Source organism: Monodelphis domestica, chromosome 3 (assembly GCF_027887165.1).
Source record: "Monodelphis domestica isolate mMonDom1 chromosome 3, mMonDom1.pri, whole genome shotgun sequence".
Lineage (NCBI taxonomy): Eukaryota > Metazoa > Chordata > Mammalia > Didelphimorphia > Didelphidae > Monodelphis > Monodelphis domestica.
In genome coordinates, this window is record NC_077229.1 from 295,543,393 (window position 1) to 295,567,911 (window position 24,519).

At 36.0% G+C, this 24,519-nt stretch overlaps 1 pseudogene; it reads right to left on the reverse strand.

Annotated features, from left to right (window-relative positions):
- Positions 1-1,076: 1,076 nt before the first annotated feature.
- On the reverse strand, positions 1,077-9,536 carry LOC100617789 (nascent polypeptide-associated complex subunit alpha-like; annotated as a pseudogene).
- Positions 9,537-24,519: the final 14,983 nt, after the last annotated feature.

Below are 24,519 nucleotides of genomic sequence, written 5' to 3' on the forward strand. Positions count from 1 at the left end.
AAGGTACAGTTTGGGCACATGATGTCTAAAAGATTCCCCAGTGTTATACTAGTCTTTCAGGCTTTTAACCTAGTAGCCCTCCTGGATTCCTCATTCTTTCTCATCCTCTTCCTCCATATACAAGTTGTTGCAAAGGGCTATTGATTTCACATTGCAGTAGACCTTCAATTTGCTTTCCACTCTTCCCTGACATTGCCATCATTTTGATATAGACCTCATCAGCTCATACCTGTATTATTATAAAAGTCCTCTTGGTGGGAGGCAGGTAGATTGCTCAGTAGATGCCGTGTTTGGAGATAGCAGGTCCTGGGTTCAAATATGAGCTCATATACTTCCTACCTGCATGACCCAGGACAAGTCACTTAATTCCAATAGCCTAGCCCTTATTGCTCTTCTGCCTTGGAACCAATACTTAGTATTGATTATAAGGTAGAATATAATATATATTTTTAAATTTTTAATAGCTTTCTGTGTTATCTGCCTGTCTCAAGTTTCTCTATTTTCCAATCAATCCTGCATTTAACCAGTAAACTGTTTTTTCCTAAAGGAAAGGTCTGATCATGTGAAATTCATCTTATATTTAATTATGTTGGTCCCTAATTACCTCTATAATCAAGTACAAATTGTTTTGTCACTCTGTTTCCTTTGTAAATTTCACCCTTCCAAGCCTTTCTTGTCTTCTTATAACTTATTCCCTGATACATACTCTTTGATACAGTGACACCAGCCTCTTGGTTATTCCAGGTAAGGGACACTGCACCACTAAACTCTGGGCACTTTCTCTGGTTATCCCCCATGCTTGGAATACTCTTTCTTCTTTTTTCTACCTACTATGCTCCATGACCTTCATTAAGTCCCAAATGAAACCATATATTTTAGTTGAAAACTTCTCCAGTTACTCCCCAAACTTCCATTCATTTCATCCATCAGGAAACCACAATTTTATTGCTACATACAATTTCAAGTCAGGTTATATTGAATCTTCCCGGAACACTGAAAAAACTGATCTCCAGATTGTTGCATCATTAATTCTATAAAGCATTTATAATATAATTAAGATTCTTATTTAAGAGAACCTATGATCTAAATATATTTGCTTGGGATGTGACTAATTCTATATTCTTAAATTTCATACCTGTTTCATCAAGCTTTTCTTGTTAGTTTTCGTCTTTTGGAGTTGGAGTTTGTACATTTTTCTGTATGTTTGAGACAGCTTCATCCTGCACTTAAAGGTTTCAGCACCAGCTAGCTGTGCCTGCTGAGATGCATCCTCAATCTTGCCTTTCTCAAATATAAGTAGGTATCTGAAGATGGGCTCTCATAGACATCTATCTTTGTGATGAGAAAAGATATTCTTAGATTTCTAAACAGTGACTCTAGTAACCCCTATCCATTGTCAAAGTCTCAGTTTAAACATAACTTTCCATGTTTTCTTTTCACTTCTACACTGTTTTTCTTAACTTACTATTTCCTCTTCAGGCTCAGAATCTACTACCAGCTGGGTCTCTTGTATGATTGCCTGTATAGAATCATGTTCTTTAAGCTCTAATTTGTCTGTACTGATTTGTCACTTTCAAATTCAAGATCTTTGCAATGGCAACTCTTGCTCTGTGACTGAGAGAGTTTTTATTGCTTCACCAGATATTTTGTAAGGGAAATGCATATCCAAGATGGCTGCACCAATTTAATCCACTTAACTCACTGTCTTTGCTAGGCTAACTGCTTTCTATGTATCCATTATATGGATTACTTTATGTATGTGTGTATACACATATATGCAGATATACATGCCACTCTTCTGCCTTGAAACTGACTTATTATTGATTCTAAGACAGAAGATAAGCTTTTTTTAAACCGCTCTGTACACCCTAGTAAAATATCAATAATATGGAAATAGGTCTTGATCAACGACACATGTAAAACCCAGTGAAATTGCTCATTGGTTATGGGAGGAGGGGAAGAGGAGGGAAGGGAAAGAACATGAAATCATGTAACCATGTAGAAATATTCACAGTTAATTAAATCATGGAGGTTATTTTTTCCTTAATTTCATCTGTATGCTGAAGCTTAGCTCTGATCCTGGAGTGGAGGGAATACTGGACTTTACTTATACTGTAGCTGGGATCCCCTTAGTGGTTTGAATTTTCTGTTGAATATTTTTCACTAGTGGCCTGGTTAGCCTGACTAGTAGAAGTTTTCAGCTGTTCAGTTCAGCTGGTTCAAGTTGGGTTCTACTAGTCTTTTAGAGACTAAATCTTGTTGGACTGATCTCCTTCCAGTGCTATCCATGCTAGATCATGACCAGCCTTTAGTCTAGCTGGACTATACTAGAATGTTTTCCTCCCACTGCTGCTTGTTCTATGTTTTATTGGTTTCCATTCCTACCCAGCTGATGCTGAAACAAGCCAATGGTACTTTTTTCTGTCACTTTTAATATGTTGTGCTGAAGTTCCTCTGAAGCTTGTTCAGAACTCTCTCTTCATACCCTACTGAAATGAATCCTTCTTGTTTTCCTTCCACATTATTCTGAACTAGAGTAGTGTTTTGTACATTTTTCTATTATTTCTTCTGTGCAAGTATTTGTTTTGAGTTGTTCTTGTTCTTCTGTGGCTGTTCTTAGAGTAGTTGGCAAACTTCAAGTGTTTCTTCCATGACCATCTTGGTCTGATCTTCCATTGCTTCTGCAACTGCTAGAGGGGTCATTGTCTCTTGATACCATGAACTTTGCTGCTTTATTAGATTTGTACAACTTTGATTCTTTTTAATTTTTCAGTGATACTATTGCAGAATTCCAGCTGTTTGTGTTAGCTCTACCCATTTCACATTACATGACAAATTCACTTCTTATTTTAGGTATATTATATTGATTAATAGGAAAGTGTTTTTATGGAAAGAATATTGCATTTGGAATCACAAGTCTGAGTCTGAATGCTAACTATGTCACTGTTACCTATGAGAAATCTATACAAAATATTTTACTCTTCTATGCCTCAGGGGTTTTTTTATTTATAAAGGAGCTTTGAATAAATGAGCTCAAAGGGATTTTCCAGCTCTAAATCACTGAGCCTGTTTTTACTTCCATTTCTTTATTTACCATTTTTTTATTTCAAAATTCTTTCCTTCCCTGTCACTCTCCCTATCCTTGAAAAGGAAGTGATTTGATTTAGATTTTACAAACTTCTGTTTTTCTTGAAAGAAAAATCATGATTGATAATATATCATAATTGACTTATACAAACCACATGACATTCTATTGTACTTCTGGTTACTTTCAATTGTAATTTCTCTTGCACAGTGGTTTTTCAAAGGGTTGTAGCATATCAACAGAATATTTGAATTAGATGCATAATTTTTATATCAAAGAATACTTAGGAAATTTGGAATCTTTGAAACAAAAGAATCATTTCTGAAATGCAGTCAATCTTCAACTTTTCCTACTGAGTTGGGCACAACTCATAGTGTATTTCTAATACCTACCAATCCCAGCCACATATATTTATGAACTAATTTTATGGCTAAATTTCATATATATATATATATATATATATATATATTCTAGGGAATATAAATATATTGAATTCATTTTATTTTTTCAGTGGGGATAATTAGTTAGATCTTACATTATGGTTGCTGTTACCTTACTCATTTAAAGTATTCATATTTTTAAAAATAATATTAAAATTAGAGTGCTAGTACCTACAAAAATCATTTTTTGATATTGAGTATTAAAAAGTGGATAAAATTTATATTATGATCCAATAAGATTTTTTATTTACATTCACTTTTCTATTTCCATCTGTAAGTTTAACTCTGTATGGAGAGCATGACAAAGTGTGATTCACTCCAGGAGACATTTTCTGAATCATATAGGTAGTGAATGACAAGATAAGATTTTTGAGACCTAATGATTTAACAATAACAAGAACAAAACACTTTAAGGTTGTTTTTGTATAGATTTTGTGATTTAATACTTTTATTTTGAAATTTTGTCATGACATTCTTTACAATTAAGCCACCCTATTCCTGTCTAGTTCATTTCTTATTCTGTATTAGATTTCCAAAATTACTTGTCTAGAAATTTTTAACATTGATTAATGTATTCAAAAAGAAATAATGCAAAATAAGTATGTAAGCATACATTATTTTGGCACATTATAAAAGTGTTAACATAGTGAAATCATGCCAAAATCCCACCTATTCAATCTATGCTGGATATGTCAATATTTCATCTCTTTCTATGCATCATTTGTTTCTGTATGATATATTTACAAACTAAAGAAACATAATCATCAGGCAATTTTATTCATGTTTCATCACCATAAGGCTCATCCCAGGATTCAGAGTAGATCAAAATGTAACTTACTATTTCCAAGTATACCCAAAGTAATTGTTATTAACTTTCTCTTAGGATATGTCTTTATATCCACTAATGTGAGTTATACACCATTATGTTTCCTCTGTCTCTAGTTTAGATTATAAAATACTCTGAGTAGATAATACTTTGAAAAGCAAATGATCTTTCTCATTGAAATTTTTCTTCACTGTTATTGTAGACATAATAAAGTCTATCACTTTTAAAATATAAATATATATTTTTCAACATTATATTTATTTGTTAGTAAAATTTTAATATGTTATCATGTAAGTACTTCATATGTAGAAAACATTACTGGATATAGAGGATAAAAAACCTTAACTTGTTCCATTATGGATTTTTTTAACCCTTAACTTCAATCTTAGAATGAATATTATGCATTTTTCTAAGGCAGAATAGAAATAAGGGCTAGGAAAAGAGGATTAAGTTAGAAAGTATCTGAGGCTAGATTTGAAGCCAGGACTGCCCATATCTAAGCCTGGCTTTCTATCCACTGAAATATGTATCTTTCCTCACCAGGTGAAAGATAAAAATATTGAGGGACAGTGAGGACTATTTCTGCTTTTTCAATTTATTTCTCCAAATACTTATTTATTTTGTCAGATGTTTACTATAATATTTTTTATCTGATAATATGTTATTGCTATGGACATTGCTTCCATTCAATATCTTATATAAAATACAAGAGACTGATTCAAAGTTGACTAGTATTTATGTAATTATATATATATACATATACAAACATATGTACATAACATATAAGCACATACATGTGCATTGGAAATATATATGAATAAGTAGAATATGTGTTTATTTATTTTGCATGTGTATACATACACACTATACAAATGAATTTATGTAAAACTGGAGATGTATTGACTTTACACGGGAAATAATAATTTTTATTTTTCTTCTATCAATTTTTGGGGTATTTTTATGTTCCAAGTTTGAAATTCTCCTTGTAAGAGCCCTATTTTGGTAGATTCTCAAATACCATTTCTATTATTACTTTATTGTTATATTCCTTAATCCTGGAATGAGAACTATAATTCCTATACTTTTAAATTGTCAGTATTTTAAATAATCAAACATAAAAATCATTCTTTTTCTTTTGAATTATTTCCTGCATAAAGTCAACTTACAAAAATTGTCATTTATTAATTAAAGGGAAAGCTAGGTGGCACAGTGGATAGAGTGACAGGTCAGGAGTCAGAATGACTCATCTTGCTGAGTTCAAATCTCTTCTCAGACACTGACTAGTTGTGTGACATTGGGAAAGTCACAACCCTCATTTTCTCATCTGTCAAATGAACTGAAAAATGAAATGACAAACTTTTGCCAATAAAATTACATATAGGCTCACAAGCAGATGTAAATAGCTAAAATGACTAAACACCAGGATTCGAAAAAGATTCAGTTTCCAAAATATTTTTTCAAAGCCATGGCAAATAATGGAAATAGTAGCAAATATGTTTAATGTTATAAAAGCTAAGTTCTGATCTCAGATATGCCATTTGATCTCTTTGAAATCTTAGGGTAATTATTTTACTTCATTAATCCTCATTATACTAATTTATAAAAGTGGTTGAAGATAGGCAAGAAGATATAGTGCTTTTTAAATATGACCTTCTCTAATATAAAATGTCAGGTAAAGAAATGATACCTTCTATATAGAATAAAGAAAGTTGAATTCTCAAGATGAAGAGACAGAAACAGTGCACAAGGTAAGAGCCACATAAGCACAAGCATCAAACAAGAAAATACTGAAAACTCTCACTCATTATGAAATAGAGGAAGTAAACTGAGGGAAACTGTTTCTTGTTGCAATGACTGCTCTACTCTCTGGTTGTGACTAGAAAGAGGTGCTACAAGAACCTGAAACTGCTTGGTTGTAATGGAGGTAGGAATGAGAAATTCTGAGGGATGCTAGTACACGGATACTGCTACAAGGTACTGCTGCCACACAGAGATGCTGGTACAAAGATACTTCCACACAGGGGAACTGCTCTGGGGAATCCTCTGGGGTTTGCCTACTAATCCCTATTGATGGCTGATGAATCAGTATATCTTTCTAATCTCCTCCTTCCTTTCACTCCCTCCCTTCTCCAACCCTCTCCTTCTTGCCTCCCTCACCTCCCAGGTCTTCTTGAAGCCTTTGGCTTCTTTCTTCCACCCCCCCCTTTAGTAAACTATAAAGATACTCTTTTCCTTTCCTTTTTCAAGTCAAGGGATTTATTGGAATAAAAGGATGGGAAAATGAGGTGAGAGGGATGAGGATATCCCTAATCTAAAATGCAGGAGAATTTGAGGGTTTGAGAAAGTAAGTAGTCCAATCACAAACTGTGACTGTAAGACAGCTAGAGAGATGGAGGACAACTGCTGTTTAAAATCTTCTTTCTTCTTCTTCACGAAATCAGCAAGGTCTCTCAGCTTAACCCCAGAGAGAAACAAAGTTCAAAATCTCTCCTTCAGCCTGGCTTTCCTCCAATTCTTGGTCAGTCAAAATTTCAGAAAGAACAGAGGTTTCTCCTTGATCAGAGAACTCCCCAAAACCAAGTCAGCCATACAAGGGTCCTTCAGCCAGCTTCAACCCCAGAGAGAGAGTGACTCCAAGTCCCTTCCCCCTGGTCAGCTCAACTGCCAACTCCTGGGAACATTCCGTTTGGAACCTTCTTCTTGATTGACAGGCAGGTCAGGTCCCCAGCTTGGTTCTTGCATCTTGGCTTACAAGTCCTCTCTCTCTCTATGCCTCTACCACAATCCCCCCTTTTATTAGGCATTTTTCCATGATACTTACCTTAATAATTTCATCTATCTATCTTAACTCTTTGCTATCTGAAACATATTCTTATCTCCCCCAAAATAACAAAATCCTAAACTCATCCTAGCTGTTCTATCTATCTAAATACTAAGCTAAGAATGGGGCATAGGAAAATGGTTTAGGTAGGGGAATTACATGAACATAGTTTTCCATAACAAAACAAGTAACAATTTCCAAATTATCTCGGAAATGTCAATAATATGTCAATAATAATGAACATGCAAATGACTTATCCTAACGTCTATATAGTCACTAAGAAAATCTTCTACTACTAAGAAATGCTAACTTACAATTATAATACAATCTAACATATGTATTTCAGAACATCTATGTCTCTACTACCTTAAGCCTTAAACAAATACACTAGGCTATTACTATCGTTAGTAGTTAGATCATTAATGAACTTACTCTAAAAAGTTAGCTCGTTAGTCAATTAATTATTTAGTACAGATTTACATATGTACATCATTCTAAATTTCTGTGCAAACTCATGCAGAAAAGAAAAACATTGTTTGAATTTTCCACAGAAGTTTCTCATCAGTGTGTCTTGTTGTCATGTAACTATGTACGTTGTATACTTACCCAATCCATGAATATCTTACTTTGCTATGTATTACTATGTAGAATGTGTATGCATGTATGTGGTGTTTACATGTATGACACAGCCTTACACTTCTTCATGGCCAAAATTTCAAGATTTCAGAGTTCCAAAGTCCTTCAATGTCCAGTCATGTTGCCTATAGAAACTCTCTTCCTTCCACTCTGGCCCTTTGTCTGGTCTGAGTGCCATTCACCATCGTCCAGTCTTGATTGAATTCCAATCACGAACCACTGGCACAATCAGGAACCAAGAACACATGAACAATGCATATTGTGAGATTTACATGTGTGTGAAAGTTATATTTGCATGGAAATGAGATGAAATTTTCATGAGTGCCAGAATGTATCAATTTAATGTGTGTGCAAGATAACATGTGATTTTCTTCATGCATTGGAGTAAGCATTATGCATAGGTATTCAAGACTTTAGTAAAAATTCTGATTTCATTTTTTTTTCTTCATCAAGGTGGTTTATCATATGGTTACTGTATGTAGTTCTTGGAGATAGTTCTTTTTGTTTTGTTACTATGTAAGGCAGAGACTATTTTATATTTTACATTGAGCCTTTGTTTCTTTGTGGCTGCTACTCTTTCAAATGCAAGTTTTCCTTTCATATTACTGTGTTATTGGCTGCATATCTTTAGAGACTGTACTATATACTTCAGCTTTAAAGGTGCTTTTCTATACTTTAATCAATGCAACTTGTGCAAGGCTCTCTTTTCTGTATTTTGATGGCAAGTATCCTCCAGTGCTTTCCTTTGTTCTCAGTAGGCTTACATTCACAAGACTTTTTTCCCCTTGGGCTATTCATGTTGCTTTTCATGACTAGGACTCTCTTCCAGATGTCATCTGTGTATGTATCGTCACTGATGATAAGTGAGGTATCTGAAAATATGAGATAATATCTTCATGGTATACCCTCTCTTCCTTCCTTCCCCTGGTATAGACTGTTTTAGGAGTAAAGGTTGAAAGATATGGATAACGTTTGTTCTCATCTACAACTTGCTGTTAAAGTCTTGTTATAACAGATTCAACCAATGTGAATCCATGATTCTCCAACATTCTAGATGTTTGCATCTATCCTAGTTATGAAGCTGGAATATTGCTACAAGTTCAGGAGTGTTCAAGATGTTGAATTACTACTTGTTCTCTTTTGCTGTAATAACTTATTCACTATGCTACCCCAGGACTATTCTTCATTCACATAAGGCTTTTGAGTAGTATGATGCCCTATGGAACTATAAATAATCTTGGTTTCACTGTTGCAGCTTGAATGGTACTTGTTATGTGTTTGTAGTTAGAGAATAGAAATGAAATCATGTATCTATCACCTCCTCCAGTTCTCAAAATGTCTCTTAATATTCTCCTTCCCATTCATAATCTGTATCTGCATATGCTATGTAATTCAACTTATCTATAAAATCATTGTCATTATCAACCCCTAAGCTTGCATAAATTTCTTCCAATGGTATGCAGCTTGTTCTGTGCCCAAAGAATAACTCCTCTTCCATGTCTTGGTAACAGTTTGTTTGCACTGGTTCCAGATACTCTATCCTTTTTCTTGTGTCCCACATATCCCCTTCTTCATCTACCTCTTCATAAAGCAGATGAACTGATAAGGCATTTGTTCTACATCATCTTCAGTCATTATTATTACACTTTCTGGTATTCCTTCAGATTCAATGTCTGACTCTGAATCACTGAATCCAATCACTGTTATTTGGATTTTGCTCAATGCCATTTAAATTCTTGTCAGATGTTGGTAATTCTGGCTTTGCATTGTGCCTTTGTCACCAGCTTCTGTGTTTCTCAGATCAGTTTCAGCTTTTGGTTTTCATTTTGAATTGGTAAACTTGATGGTATGGGGTTAGCTTCTTGCAGATCTTGTACACTGTTTATAATCATAGATCCTACTCTACCACTACTCTGAGGTTTATGTTTAACTCCATTCTCACTTGACTGTGTAGATATAGGAATCTTTTCCTCTAATTTTGTATTTTGTTCTGGGAATAAGGTTTGTACTTCTGAATTTCCCCTTGTGTCAGTAATAGGATATGTGTCTTCATGTTGTCCCCCACAAGAACATGCATCTTTTTCTGGTTTAGTAGCCAAGGTGTTCATAACTACTGACTCATTATTCATGATAAGGTTTGTACTTCTGAATTTCCCCTTGTGTCAGTAATAGGATATGTGTCTTCATGTTGTCCCCCACAAGAACATGCATCTTTTTCTGGTTTAGTAGCCAAGGTGTTCATAACTACTGACTCATTATTCATGTCCTTGTTACTCTCTGCCAGGTGCATATGTAACTCAGTTAATTCTTCTTGATTTGATTCATTTCCAGTGAAGTCTCCAATGGAACATGAACCTTTGCTTTGGTCAGATACCCCTTTGCCCCATAGAATGTTGGCATCAACTGAATTCTTGGTTGTTACTAAGCATACCATTTCAGCCCCAGATTCAAATTTAACTGAAGTGTCACCTCCAATACTTTGAATAGGATAATTATTTTCAAAAGTAAATTCAGCTCCATTATCAGTCAATTTTTTCTTAACTAAATCACTTAGTACTAGATGGAAGTTACTAGATTCTGGATTCAAATTAGATGTAGTTACAAAGGGTACCTCTGCTATAAAACTATTTATAGAATTAACTAAGCTTGGTGGGTCTTCTGTGAATGTTTTTAGAGCCCTTCATCTATATCAACAGTAACCTTTAGGGAATTGAAGTTATGTGTCAGTAAATTAGCCACAAACTTTTCCTTGAGTTCTTGTGACTTATTCTTTCTTTTTCTTTTGCATAATTCAATCCCATTATCTATTCTACAGTGGAAAAAATTCTCTAGGAATGATTTCATTTCCTTTACAGACTTTTCCTGTGTGTTTACTATACAGGTTTTATCAAATTCTCCCATCTCTTTTGCAATTTGACATGTTATTTCATTAATTTCTGCCTCATTTTCTTTAATCTGTCTCAGTCTTTCTCTTGCCTTATTGCAATGGCTATCATTCACAGAGTCTCTTTCTTACACTGACTTTACAGTATTCCCCAAGGTTTTTCTATTGTATTTAACAGCAATCTCTTGCTCACAATATCTTCTACCTCCAAGTGTCACACTAGGGGCCTGGCTTCATAACTCCCTTCTAACCATATCTTAATACTTAGGCTTAGCTCCAGTTTCTATTGCCTTTTGCATTCTCTTCAAGTCCGGAGCTTCCTGTGAGGACTTTAACTTGCAGTGTGAACAGCAAGTGGATTTCTTGTACCTAGTTTCTGCATTATGTTTGTCTCTGTTAATTCTCTTTTCTTTCTTCTTCAAAAACAGTTTCTAATCAAGTGTCCTTTATGGTGACAAAAGAAACACTCCCCGGGTTCTTTTTGCACTGATCTCCTCTGGTAACTAGGGGTCTGGAAAACAGGTTTTGTTTATGTTCTAACCATGTTCAAATTTTTAATTTCCTCAATTTCCTTTTGTTTCAAATACTTTTCAGTCTTCTCTAACTTAACTTTCAGGTCTTGAACATCCTTACTCTGATCTGAATTGTTTTCAAATAGGTAACCTGCAGCCTCTCTCAATTCAATTAGGGAAACTGAGTCATATCTAGGGAAATAGTTCTTGAAAACTGTCCTTTAATTGCATGTACATCCCTAAGAAATTGTCTATGGACGTGGCCATCTGTCTCTTCATTATCTGCTTCTTAACCTAAGATTGCCTCTGCCATCTCTGACAGATGGTCTATGTTTGTGGCAGGATGTTCCCCTTTATATTGCCTGATCTTATAAAATTTGGACCATGCTCTAGGTTTGGAACAGCGTTGTTTAATGGCTTGCAAGAAGTCCTCCCTGCACCTTTTCAGGTAAGACATACATGTGGGATTAGCAAAGCCCATATCCCCTCTTTGATCTACAGTAGGCCAGTTAGTCAAATTGCTTTCAGACCTAGCTTTCTCCAAAGACTGCCTCTGTTCTTGGGGGATAAACATTTCTGATAAAAGGAATTCAACATCATCTAAGTCTGGCTCAAAGATCCTAAATGCTCTCTTCAGCTCCTTGTGAGATTTAAAAGGATTGTCCACAAATTTTGGAAAATGGAGCTTTATAGACTCAAGTTCCTGAGGAGTGTATTGTCTATGGGCCTTTGAGTGTATCATACCAACATTAGTTGTTAGCTTGGTGACCTCCTACAATGGACAGACTTTCTCAGGGTCACTAGCAGCCTGGTTCTCATTTTCATTGCTACCTTCAGTTTCCTGAGGTGCATTCTCTGATTGCCCATTGTCCTTTCCCATAACTAGATCTAGACTTTTTTCCTTGATCAATTATTCAAATACTGCCTTACTCATCTTGTTTAAGTTGTTGTCAATGGCCATAACCTTCTCTGCCTTAAGGGGAACTATGAGTCTAAACACTTTCTTCACTTGGGTTAGAGTCTGCAACACAGCCATAAAGATTACACATACTTGTGCCAGGACTTGCCAGAGAACCAATTCATGATGAAACGGCAATTGTAACACAGTCCTTGTCAAGTTTCCTCCATAATCCATGGTTTCCACTACCATTTGAGTCAGTTTGCTCTATAGAATATGGTAAACCCAAAAGCAAGCAATGGCTGTGATGATCACCACACTAAAAACTACTTGTTTGAACATATTTACTATCTTTCCTGCCTTTGGGATTGTTGGGTACCATCAGACTAAGACTACTCAAAATAGAAAGGTAAACTGAGGAAATTGTTTCTTGTTGCAATGACTGCTCTACTCTCTGGCTGTGACTATAGAGAGCTGCTACAGGAACCTGAAACTGCTTGGTTGTAATGGATGTAGGAATGAAAATGCCTCTCCCACAATTATAACCTATACCATTGTTCGGAGGAACCAAAAATCATTGAGGATATAAAAAATATGGTGCATACTTACAGAAGATGGCAGAACAAAATCTAGAAACTACAGGAAGACTCAAAAGGAAAATAAGAGTTTTTGTTTATTTTTTTAATGTTGATAATGGTAATAGGACAAGAATCAGAACTTTTATTGAAAAATTAAAGAAAATAAATAATAATGAAGTAAAAAACCAAATGATGTTTGAGAACCAATCAAAATTATATCTTACAAAGAGAATGACAGACTTGGAGCAAAGAAATAAAAAAAAGATGGAAGAAAAATGAAAGTTAATATTAAAATAACTTATGAATTCCAAACCACCAAAGTGATTCATTTGAATAGAGAACATGAACAAATAATTAATAGATCACACATTTCCCACAAGAATTTCAATGGCTTAGGATACATACACAAAATTTGTTCAAATACTGGGGCATAAAAACATCAAAACCAAATGCAGAAAATCAGAAATAATAAAAGCATTTTTTAAATTATATTATATTCAGATCAGATACAATGAAAATTAAAATCAACAAAAGTTCATGGAGAGGCAAATTAAAAATAAATTGAAACTGTAATTTTTCAGAACCTGGAAGTAAAAGTACAAATTATGGAAACAATCACTGATTTCATTGAACAGAATGAAAAAGAGGAGACAATGTAGTGAAATTCATGGGATACAGCCAAAGTAATACTTAAGTGGAAAATTTATATCCCTGAGTGATCATATCATCAAAATAGAGAAAAAGTAGATCAATTAATTGGGAATTCAACTAAAAACAAAACAAAAGAAAACTAGAAAAAGAACAAATTAAAACTCCCCAGTTTAATACTAATTGGGAAATATTTAAAATTAAAGTAAACATTATTTGAAATTAAAATATTTATTGAACTGATTAATAAGTCTAGTCATTGGTTCTATAAAAATAAAATAGATAAATTATTGATTTTTATTTAAATTTTAATTTAAATAGATAACTTGATTTAAACAATAAAGAAGGTAATCAAATCACCAATAGCAAAAGTGAAAAAGGTGATTTTACCTCTAATTAAGAGTAAGTAAAAGAAATTAATTGGATCTATTTTGCCAAAATATATAAAAATAAATATGACAACCTAGGTGATATTGATGACTATATACAAAAATATAAATTGCCTAGATCAAAAAAAACGGAAATAGATTATTTCTCAGAAAAAGAAATTGAACAAGCCATCTATGAACTCACCAGAAAAAAATACCCAGGACCAGATAGATCACAAATTAACTCTCTCAAACATTTAAAAAGAAATTAATCCTAATATGATGCAAAATGTTTGACAAAATTGGCATATAAGGAGTCTTACCAAATTCTTTTTATGACATAAATATGGTACTTATATCTAAGCCTTAAATTCCTTATCCATAAACAAACAAAATTATGCACCAATCTTCTTAATGAATATAGTTGTAAATTAAAAAAATACTAGCCAGACTTCCAGGTAATCATGGCTGCAATCTAGATGCCACACACTTCCTCTCTCTGTCACCAAACAAAATAGACTACATCAAAGGAGCATAAAAATCACCTTTGGAGGAATAGAAGGACTCCCCAGTACTCCCCAGTACCCCACAGAGACAAAGGAACGTGGGGTTTGAACATTTCCACACTATAATAAGAAGGAGGAAAATCTTGCACAGAAACGTGAACTGAGCCACCCTTCCCCCACCCCCACCTCCCAGAAGAAACCAGAGTGAGCTACAGGAGTGCTCACTGGGACAGAGAGTGAGTGGGGAACATCTCTGTCTGGGGGGGTGGCACTACAAGGACCTTGGGATCTGGGGACTGCCAGGAAAAATGTCTCAGGGGGGTTTCATGGTAGAACCCAGCCCTGAGCATAGGGGGTCCACGGAGCTGTACTCAGGGTGGTTGTGCTGAGCATCTGGGCAGAGCTAAACACCAGGGGCAGACCACGCACTGATTATCTGGGCAGAGCTGATCACCTGGGCAGTGTGGCTGTGATCAGGGACCCAGAGCTCTGAGAAACCTCGGAGGCTGGGAAGAATTAGTCTGAGGCAACATAATTCACAGAAAACCCACCCATATCACCGAGACCCCAGACCAAAAAGGAAAGGGGAATAAAACCACCAAAGGGATGGCTCACATGGCCCAAAATCAAGCCTCCAGGAAGAAAGGGAAAAAGGTGACTATTGAAAACTTTTATGGTGGAAGTACCCAAGGAAAAGAGGAGAATGAGGAGGAAATCCAAAAAAAATCAGAACATGCCTCCCAAAATGGAAACTATCAATAAGCTCTGGAATATCTCAAACTGGAACTTATCCAAAAGATGGAAACCTGGAAAGAAAAATGGAAGGAAGAGATTAGCAGTCTGACAGATAAGACTTCTCAATTGGAAAAAGAGCTAGAAGCATCCAATAGAAGGGCAGACAAAGCTGAAAAGCAAAACCAATCCCTAACGACTAGAATTAAGCAAATCGAAGAAAGTGAGATCATAAAACAGCAAGAATCAATAAAGCAAACCCCAAAAATTAATGAATTAGAAGAAAACATAAAATATCTCACTGAGAAGGCCACAGACTTGGGAAACAGAGGAAGAAGAGACAACCTCCAAATTATCAGTCTCCCAGAAAAACCAGAGGTAAACAATAAACAAGATATTATTCTACAGGAGATTATAAAAGAAAATTGCCCCCACATTCTGGAGCAAGGAGGCAAAATAGAAATAGAAAGGGTTCACAGAACACCCACTATACTAAATCCCCAAAAGACAACCCCTAGGAATGTAATTGCCAAATTCAAGAGTTTCCAAGAAAAGGAGAAAATCCTACAAGAAGCCAAGAAAAGGAGCTTCAGATATAGGGGGACTCCCATAAGGATCACACATGACTTAGCGGCTTACACACTAAGAGACCACAAAGCATGGAACACGATATTTAGAAAGCAAGAGAGCTGGGTCTCCAAACAAGGATCAACTACCCAGCAAAACTGACTATATACTTCCAGGGGAAAGTATGGGCATTCAAAAAAATAGAAGATGTCCAAGCATTTGCTAAGAAAAGACCAGAACTTAGTGGAAAATTTGATATCCAAGCACAGAAAGCAAGAGAAACATGAAAAAGTATATATTAAAGGAAGGGAAAAGGAGATAAATCTTATCTTTTTCTGTAAGTCAAACTCTCTTCTATAAGGACTACATTTACATCAAATTATATATATATTAATACGTGGGGAAAATGTTTTGAGTAACTCTCAAAAATTGTATACATCATAAGAGTAGTTAGAAGAAACATGCATAGGGAAAGATTGGGTCATTAAGAAGATTTGGGGAAAGTGGGGGCAAAGAAAGGAAAAGGGAGGGGGGGAACCATCGATAACACTAAGACATACTTCAAGAAATAGGGGGGGACTTAATAGAATAATCTTTCCCATACAAAGATACACATGGGAAGGGGAGGGGAAGAACTCTCATATGAGAAGGAAAGGAAGAGAGCATGAAGTGGAATTACTTAAACCTTACTCTCAGTGAAATCAAATCTGAGAGGGAAGAACATCTAGATCCAGTGGGATCCTGAATTCTATCTTATCCATTAGGGCAAGAAAGAAAGGAAAATTAAGGAGGGAGAGGGGGGAGGGAGTATAAAAAAAGAGGGAAAGAGAGGGGGGAGGGGGAGGGGGAGGGAGCATAAAAAGGGAGGGGCTAGAAAGGGAAGCATCTCAAGGGAGGGGACTAGGGGGACTGACCTAAAGTAAACCACTGGTACAAAAGGAGATAGCTAAAGAAGAAAGGTCAGAACTAGGGGAAGATATCAAAATGCCAGCAGATCCACGAATGACAATCATAACTTTTAACGTGAATGGGATGAACTCACCCATAAAATGTAGACAAATAACAGATTGGATTAGAACCCAAAACCCTACCATTTTTGTCTTCAACAAATGAGGCAGGTTGATACTCACAAGGTTAGAATTAAAGGTTGGAGTAAGTCCTTTTGGGCCTCAACTGATAGAAAGAAGTCAGGAGTTGCAATCTTGATATCTGACAAAGCCAAAGCAAAAATAGACCTGATCAAAAGGGATAGGGAAGGTAAATATATTCTGTTAAAAAGGAGTATAGACAATGAGGAAATATCACTAATCAACATGTATGCACCAAATGGTATAGCATCCAAATTTTTAATACAGAAACTAGGAGAATTGAAGGAGGAAATAGACAGTAAAACCATATTAGTGGGAGACTTGAACCAACCACTATCAAATTTACATACATCAAGCCAAAAAATAAACAAGAAAGAGATAAAAGAGGTGAATGAAATCTTAGAAAAATTAGAGTTAATAGACATATGGAGAAAAATAAATAGGGACAAAAAGGAATATACCTTATTTCAGCACCACATGGCACATTCACAAAAATAGATCATACACTAGGTCACAGAAATATGGCACTCAAATGCAGAAAAGCAGAAATAATAAATGCAGTCTTTTCAGATCACAAGGCAATAAAAATATTGATCATTAAGGGTACATGGAGAGGCAAATAAAAAATTCATTGGAAATTAAATAATATGATACTCCAAAATTGGATAGTTAGAGAAGAAAACAATTAATAATTTCTTTGAGGAAAATGACAAAGGCGAGACATCCTTTCAAACCTTTTGGGATGCAGTACTTAGAGGAAAATTCATATCCCTGAGTGCATATATTAACAAATTAGGGAGGACAGAGATCAAGGAATTGGAAATGCAAATTAAAAAATTTGAGAAAGAACAAATTAAAAACTCCCAGAAGAAAACCAAACTAAAGATCCTAAAAATTAAGGGAGAAATTAATAAAATCAAAAGTGACAGAACTATTGAGCTAATAAAGACTAGAAGCTGGTACTTTGAAAAAACAGACAAAATAGACAAAGTACTGGTCAATCTAATTTAAAAAAGGAAAGAAGAAAGGCAAATTAACAGCATCAAGGATGAAAAGGGGGACCTCACGTCCAACGAAGAGGAGATTAAGGCAATCATTAAAAACTACTTTGCCAAATTATATGGCAATAAATATACCAACCTAGGTGATATGGATGAATATTTACAAAAATATAAATTGCCTAGACTAACAGAAGAAATAGATTTCTTATATAATCCCATATTAGAAAAAGAAATCCAACAGGCCATCAAAGAACTTCTTAAGAAAAAATCCCCAGGGCCTGATGGATTCACCAGTGAATTCTATCAAACATTCAAAGACAAGCTAACTCCAATACTATACAAACTATTTGACATAATAAGCAAAGAGGGAGTTCTACCAAATTCCTTTTATGACACAAACATGGTACTAATTCCAAAGCCAGGCAGGCCAAAAACAGAGAAAGAAAATTATAGACCAATCTCCCTAATGAATATAGATGCAAAAATCTTAAATAGGATACTAGCAAAAAGACTCCAGCAAGTGATCAGAAGTGTCATCCACCATGATCAAATAGGATTTATACCAGGGATGCAGGGCTCGTTCAATATTAGGAAAACTATCCACATAATTGACCACATCAACAAGCAAACCAACAAGAACCACATGATTATCTCAATAGATGCAGAAAAAGCCTTTGATAAAATACAACACCCATTCCTACTAAAAACACTAGAAAGCATAGAAATAGAAGGGTCATTCCTAAAAATAATAAACAGTATATATCTAAAACCATCAACTAATATCATCTGCAATGGGGATAAACTAAATCCATTCCCATTAAGATCAGGAGTGAAACAAGGATGCCCATTATCACCTCTATTATTTGACATTGTATTAGAAACACTAGCAGTAGCAATTAGAGAAGAAAAAGAAATTGAAGGCATTAAAATAGGCAAGGAGGAGACCAAATTATCACTCTTTGCAGATGACATGATGGTCTACTTAAAGAATCCTAGAGATTCAACCAAAAAGCTAATTGAAATAATCAACAACTTTAGTAAAGTTGCAGGATACAAAATAAACCCACATAAATCATCAGCATTTCTATATAATTCCAATACAGCTCAGCAGCAAGAACTAGAAAGAGAAATCCCATTCAAAATTACCTTAGACAAAATAAAATACTTCGGAATCTATCTCCCGAGACAAACACAGGAACTATATGAACACAACTACAAAACACTTTCCACACAACTAAAACTAGACTTGAACAATTGGAAGAACATTAACTACTCATGGGTAGGACGAGCCAATATAATAAAAATGACCATCCTACCCAAACTCATCTATCTATTTAGTGCCATACCCATGGAACTTCCAAAAAATTTTTTTACTGATTTAGAAAAAAACATAACAAAGTTCATTTGGAAGAACAAAAGATCAAGGATATCCAGGGAAATAATGAAAAAATACAAAGGAAGGGGGTCATGCAGTCCCAGATGTCAGACTATATTATAAATCAGTGGTCATCAAAACAATTTGGTACTGGCTAAGAGACAGAAAGGAGGATCAGTGGAATAGATTGGGGGCAAGCAACCTCAGCAAGACAGTATATGACAAACCCAAAGATCCCAGCTGTTGGGACAAAAATCCACTATTTCATATAAACTGCTGGGGAAATTGGAGGACAGTGTGGGAAAGATTAGGTTTAGATCAACACCTCACACCATGCACCAAGATAAATTCAAATTGGGTGAATGACTTGAACATAAAGAAGGAAACTATAAGAAAATTAGGTGAACACAGAATAGTATACATGTCAGAACTTTGGGAAGGGAAAGACTTCAAAACCAAGCAAGAATTAGAAAGAGTTACAAAATGCAAAATAAATAATCTGGAATACACCAAATTAAAAAAGTTTTTGTACAATCAAAACCAATGTAACCAAAATCAGAAAGGTAGCAACAAATTGGGAAACAATCTTCATAAAAACCTCTGACAAAGGTTTAATTACTCAAATTTTCAAAGAACTAAATCAATTGTACAAAAAATCAAGCCATTCTCCAATTGATAAGTGGACAAGGGACATGAACAGGCAATTCTCAGCCAAAGAAATCAAAACTATTAATAAGCACATGAAAAAGTGCTCTACATCCCTTATAATCAGAGAGATGCAAATCAAAACAACTCTGAGGTATCACCTCACACCTAGCAGATTGGCTAACATGACAGCTATGGAAAGTAAGGAATGCTGGAGGGGATGTGGCAAAGTGGGAACACTAATTCATTGCTGGTGGAGTTGTGAATTGATCCAGCCATTCTGGAGGGCAATTTGGAACTATGCCCAAAGGGTGATAAAAGACTGTCTGCCCTTTGATCCAGCTATAGCACTGCTGGGTTTGTACCCCAAAGAGTTAATAAGGAAAAAGACTTGTACAAGAATATTCATAGCTGCACTCTTTGTGGTGGCCAAAAATTGGAAAAGGAGGGGATGCCCATCAATTGGGGAATGGCTGAACAAATTGTGGTATATGTTGGTGATGGAATACTATTGTGCTAAAAGGAATAATAAAGTGGAGGAATTCCATGGAGACTGGAACAACCTCCAGGAAGTGATGCAGAGCGAAAGGAGCAGAACCAGGAAAACATTGTACACAGAGACTGACTGATACATTGTGGTACAATCGAAAGTGATGGACTTCTCCATTAGCGGCAATGCAATGTCCCTGAACAATCTGCAGGGATCTAAAAAATACTATCCACAAGCAGAGGATAAACTGTGGGAGTAAAAACACCAATGAAAAGAAACAGCTTGACTACAGGGATTGAGGGGATATGATTGAGGAGAGACTCTAAATGAACACTCTAATGCAAATACCAACAACAGGGAAATGGGTTCGAGTCAAGAACACATGTGATAACCAGTGGAATTGTGCGTTGGCTATGGGAGAGGTGGTGGGAGGGGGGGCAGGGAGGAAAAGAAAATGATCTTTGTTTCCAGTGAATAATGTTTGGAAATGACCAAATAAAATAATGTTTAAAAATTAAAAAAAATACTAGCCAAGAAACTACAGCAAGTTATCACTGGAGTTATTCACTATAAACAGGTAGAACTTATACCAGGAATGGACAGATGGTTTAACATTAAGAACACAATCATAATAATTGATCATATCAATAATCAAACTAATAGAAATCAAACAATAAACACAATAGATGCAGAAAAAAGCCTTTGACAAAATACAGCACTAATTCTTATTGGAAATACTAGAAAGCATAAGAATAAAAGTACTTTTCTTCAAAAAAATAAATAGCATTTATTTCAAATGTTCAGCAAATATCAGCTGTGATAGGGACAAGTTAGAAGCCCTCTCAAAAAGATCACAAGTATAATACACACACACACTCACACACACACACACAAAATCTTCTCTTGGTTTCTCTGACATTGAAACTACAGTCACAATTATGTAGTTGTTCACCATCAACAGGTAAATCAGGTAGGAGTATAGCATGATTAAACCTTGGGTAGCATTTCAGGGTTGTAGTTTCATTTTCTAGCAAATTAATCTCACATCTATCAAGTCTTTGGGATGAGAATGCTTGCTTGTCTTAAATGTCTTAAAATCAAAGCTTCCATCTCATATAGGCACATAATAGTTAGTAGACATCCCAACACTAAATCAGCAGTCTTTTTAACTAGCAGAGCTAGTTACAGTGACACCTGAGAAATGGAAGTGCAACTGCAGCTATGAGGTCTAACTTTGCTGAGTAATATGCAATAGGATGCTGGACTGGAACTAATGCTTCTGTTAGAACTTCAAAAGCTACACCTCTTCTTTTATGCATGTGTAATGTAAAAGATTTGTTATAATTGGGTAAGCCTAAAGCTGTATCTGACAATATTGCTTGTTTTAACTTATTTATCACTGCCAAATATTCTACTCTCAGATTCAGTGGTTCAGAGACGATATCTTTTGTTAATTCTGTAAGGGGCTTTGTAACCTCTCCATAACATGAAATCCACTGCGTGCAAAACCTAGTCGTTCCCAAAATTGCTCTAAGTTGTTTCTTAGTTTTAGGGGCTCTCAGATTTTGTATATTTGTAATTTGTTTCTGAGAGATATAATGTGAATCTTTGGTCAACAATTCTTATATATTCCACTTTTTCAGAGACACCACTGCACTTTTAGAAATCTTATGTCCTCTCTTGTAAAATTCTAGTAGAACATGATAACTATCTTCCTGATATGCATCAGCTGTAGGCAATTCTAAAAGCAAGTCATCTACAAAATGGATTAATCTGCTCTCCTTAAATTCAATATTAGTCAAATCGCAAGTCAAAATTTGGTTAAAAAACATAGGACCTTCTACATAACCCTAAGGCAGACAGTACCACATAATTTGAGACCCTTTTCATGTGAAAACAAAATATGTTTTGGGACACAGAACAAAGATCAAACACTGTGAAATATTTTGCATTGCTTGGGTTAGAGGAAATTATATTAGAGGGACTCGGTACTAAAGGATGCATTTTAATTACATAGTTGTTAATTGCTCTCAAATCTTGGATAAAATGATAGTCATTTTAGTAAGTTAGTATTTAGAAAGTCAGTAGACTTTCCATTTTCATCTAATTTTGCTTTTTTGATTGACAATATTGGTGTGTTATATTCTGATTTGCAAGGAATAATTATCTTTTGTTTTATCAAGAATCTGTCACTGGGACTTCCGGTTAAGATGGCGGCTTAGAGAAAGCTAAAGCTCAGATCTCCTGAAAACCCTTCCCGACCGATCTCAAACGATAAGCTCCTAAGGCGCCGAAATTCAAAACGATCAACAGCACAGACACTGGGAACCCTCCTCCTGGACCTGGACCCGGTTCAAAAGGTACGGCTCCCCTTAAAAGCCAGAACCCAAGATCACTCGGACCTCAGGGGTAGGAGCGCAGAGTCCAAGGCTCCTGGAAGCCGCAGCCCTGCCGGGCTCAGAGAGCAGAACCCTCAGGGCCTTCTACAGTCCCGGTGAAAGTTACTGCCTGGGGCTTCCGCTGCAGAGAGCTGGTCGAAACAACAGCAACCCTCAGGGCGGGCAAGACAGCCTCACGGGCTGGATCCTGCTATCCAAGTCTCAGTGAAAGTCCTTGCCCTAGAGCTTGGGAAAGCTGCAGCCCATCCCCCCGCAGGCCGACGAAACAGCCTCACAGCCAGCGATTCTGAAGGCAACTTCCGGAAAGCGAGCTAGGGGGAGAGTGTGTCCTCGTGGTCTGACCCTTCCATTCCAGTTCCAGTGAGGCATATTCAGTTTAACCCAGGGAAAGCTCATAGAACCAACATCTGCCCAGGACTAAAGCCTCGGATCACCAGAGATAAGAAAAGCTAATCCTCCACATTCAGAAATGGCAAACTCCACAGAACCACAGAAGCCCCAAAATACCAAGAAAAATAAGAAGAAAGGGGCGACTTTGGACACATTCTATGGAGCCAAAATACAAAATACAGAGCAGACAGAAGATAATATAAAAGAAAATGCTCCAAAACCTTCCAAAGGAAATGGAAACTCTCCACAAACCTATGAAGAATTTGAATCAGAAATGACCAAAAAGATGGAAGCCTTCTGGGAGGAAAAGTTGGAAATAATGCAAAAGAAATTCACGCATCTACAAAACCAGTTTGACCAAACTGTAAAAGAAAACCAGGCTTTAAAGGCCAGAATCAGGCAGCTGGAAGACAACGATCGTGTAAAAGAGCAAGAATCAATAAAGCAAAGCCAAAATACCAAGAAATTAGAAGAGAACATAAAATATCTCACCGACAAGGTGATAGATCTGGAAAATAGGGGGAGAAGGGATAATTTAAGAATAATTGGACTCCCAGAAAAGCCAGAAATAAACACCAAACTGGACATGGTGATACAAGATATAATCAAAGAAAATTGCCCCGAGATTCTAGAACAAGGGGGCAATACAGCCACTGACAGAGCTCACAGAACACCTTCTACACTAAACCCCCAAAAGACAACTCCCAGGAATGTAATTGCCAAATTCCAAAGCTATCAAACAAAAGAAAAAATCCTACAGGAAGCCAGAAAAAGACAATTTAGATATAAAGGAATGCCAATCAGGGTCACCCAAGACCTTGCAAGTTCTACTCTGAATGATCTTAAGGCATGGGACATGATCTTCAGAAAGGCAAGAGAGCTGGGTCTCCAACCAAGAATCAGCTACCCAGCAAAACTGACTATATACTTCCAAGGGAAAGTATGGGCATTCAACAAAATAGAAGACTTCCAACTTTTTGCAAAGAAAAGACCAGAGCTCTGTGGAAAGTTTGATACCGAAAATCAAAGAGCAAGGAATACCTGAAAAGGTAAATATTAAGGAAAGGGGAAAATGTTATCTTCTTCTTTTACTCAAACTCTCTTCTATAAGGACTACATTTATATCAACCTATGTATACTAACATGTGGGGAAAATGTAATGTATAAATAGGGGGTAAAGAAAGACCAAATAGAATAATCATTCTCACACAAAGATTCACATGGGAAGGGGAGGGGAAGAAAACTCCTATAAGAAGGAGAGGAAGAGAGGGGGGGGGTTACTTAAACCTCAATCTCAGGGAAATCAGCTCTGAGAGGGAAAAACATCCAGATCCATTGGGATCTTGAATTCTATCTTACCCAACAAGGGTAAGGAGAAGGGAAAACCAAGGGGGGGGAGGGGGAGAGGGAGAACAAAAAGGGAGGGAAAGAGAGGGGGGAGGGGGAGGTAACAAAAAGGGAGGGACTAAAAAGGGAAACATCAAGGGAGGGGACAAGGGGGACTGTTTCAAAGTAAATCACTGGACTAAAAGGTAGAGCCAAAGAAGAAAAGGTTAGAATTAGGGAAGGCAATCAAAATGCCAGGGAGTCCACAAATGACAATCATAACTTTGAACGTGAATGGGATGAA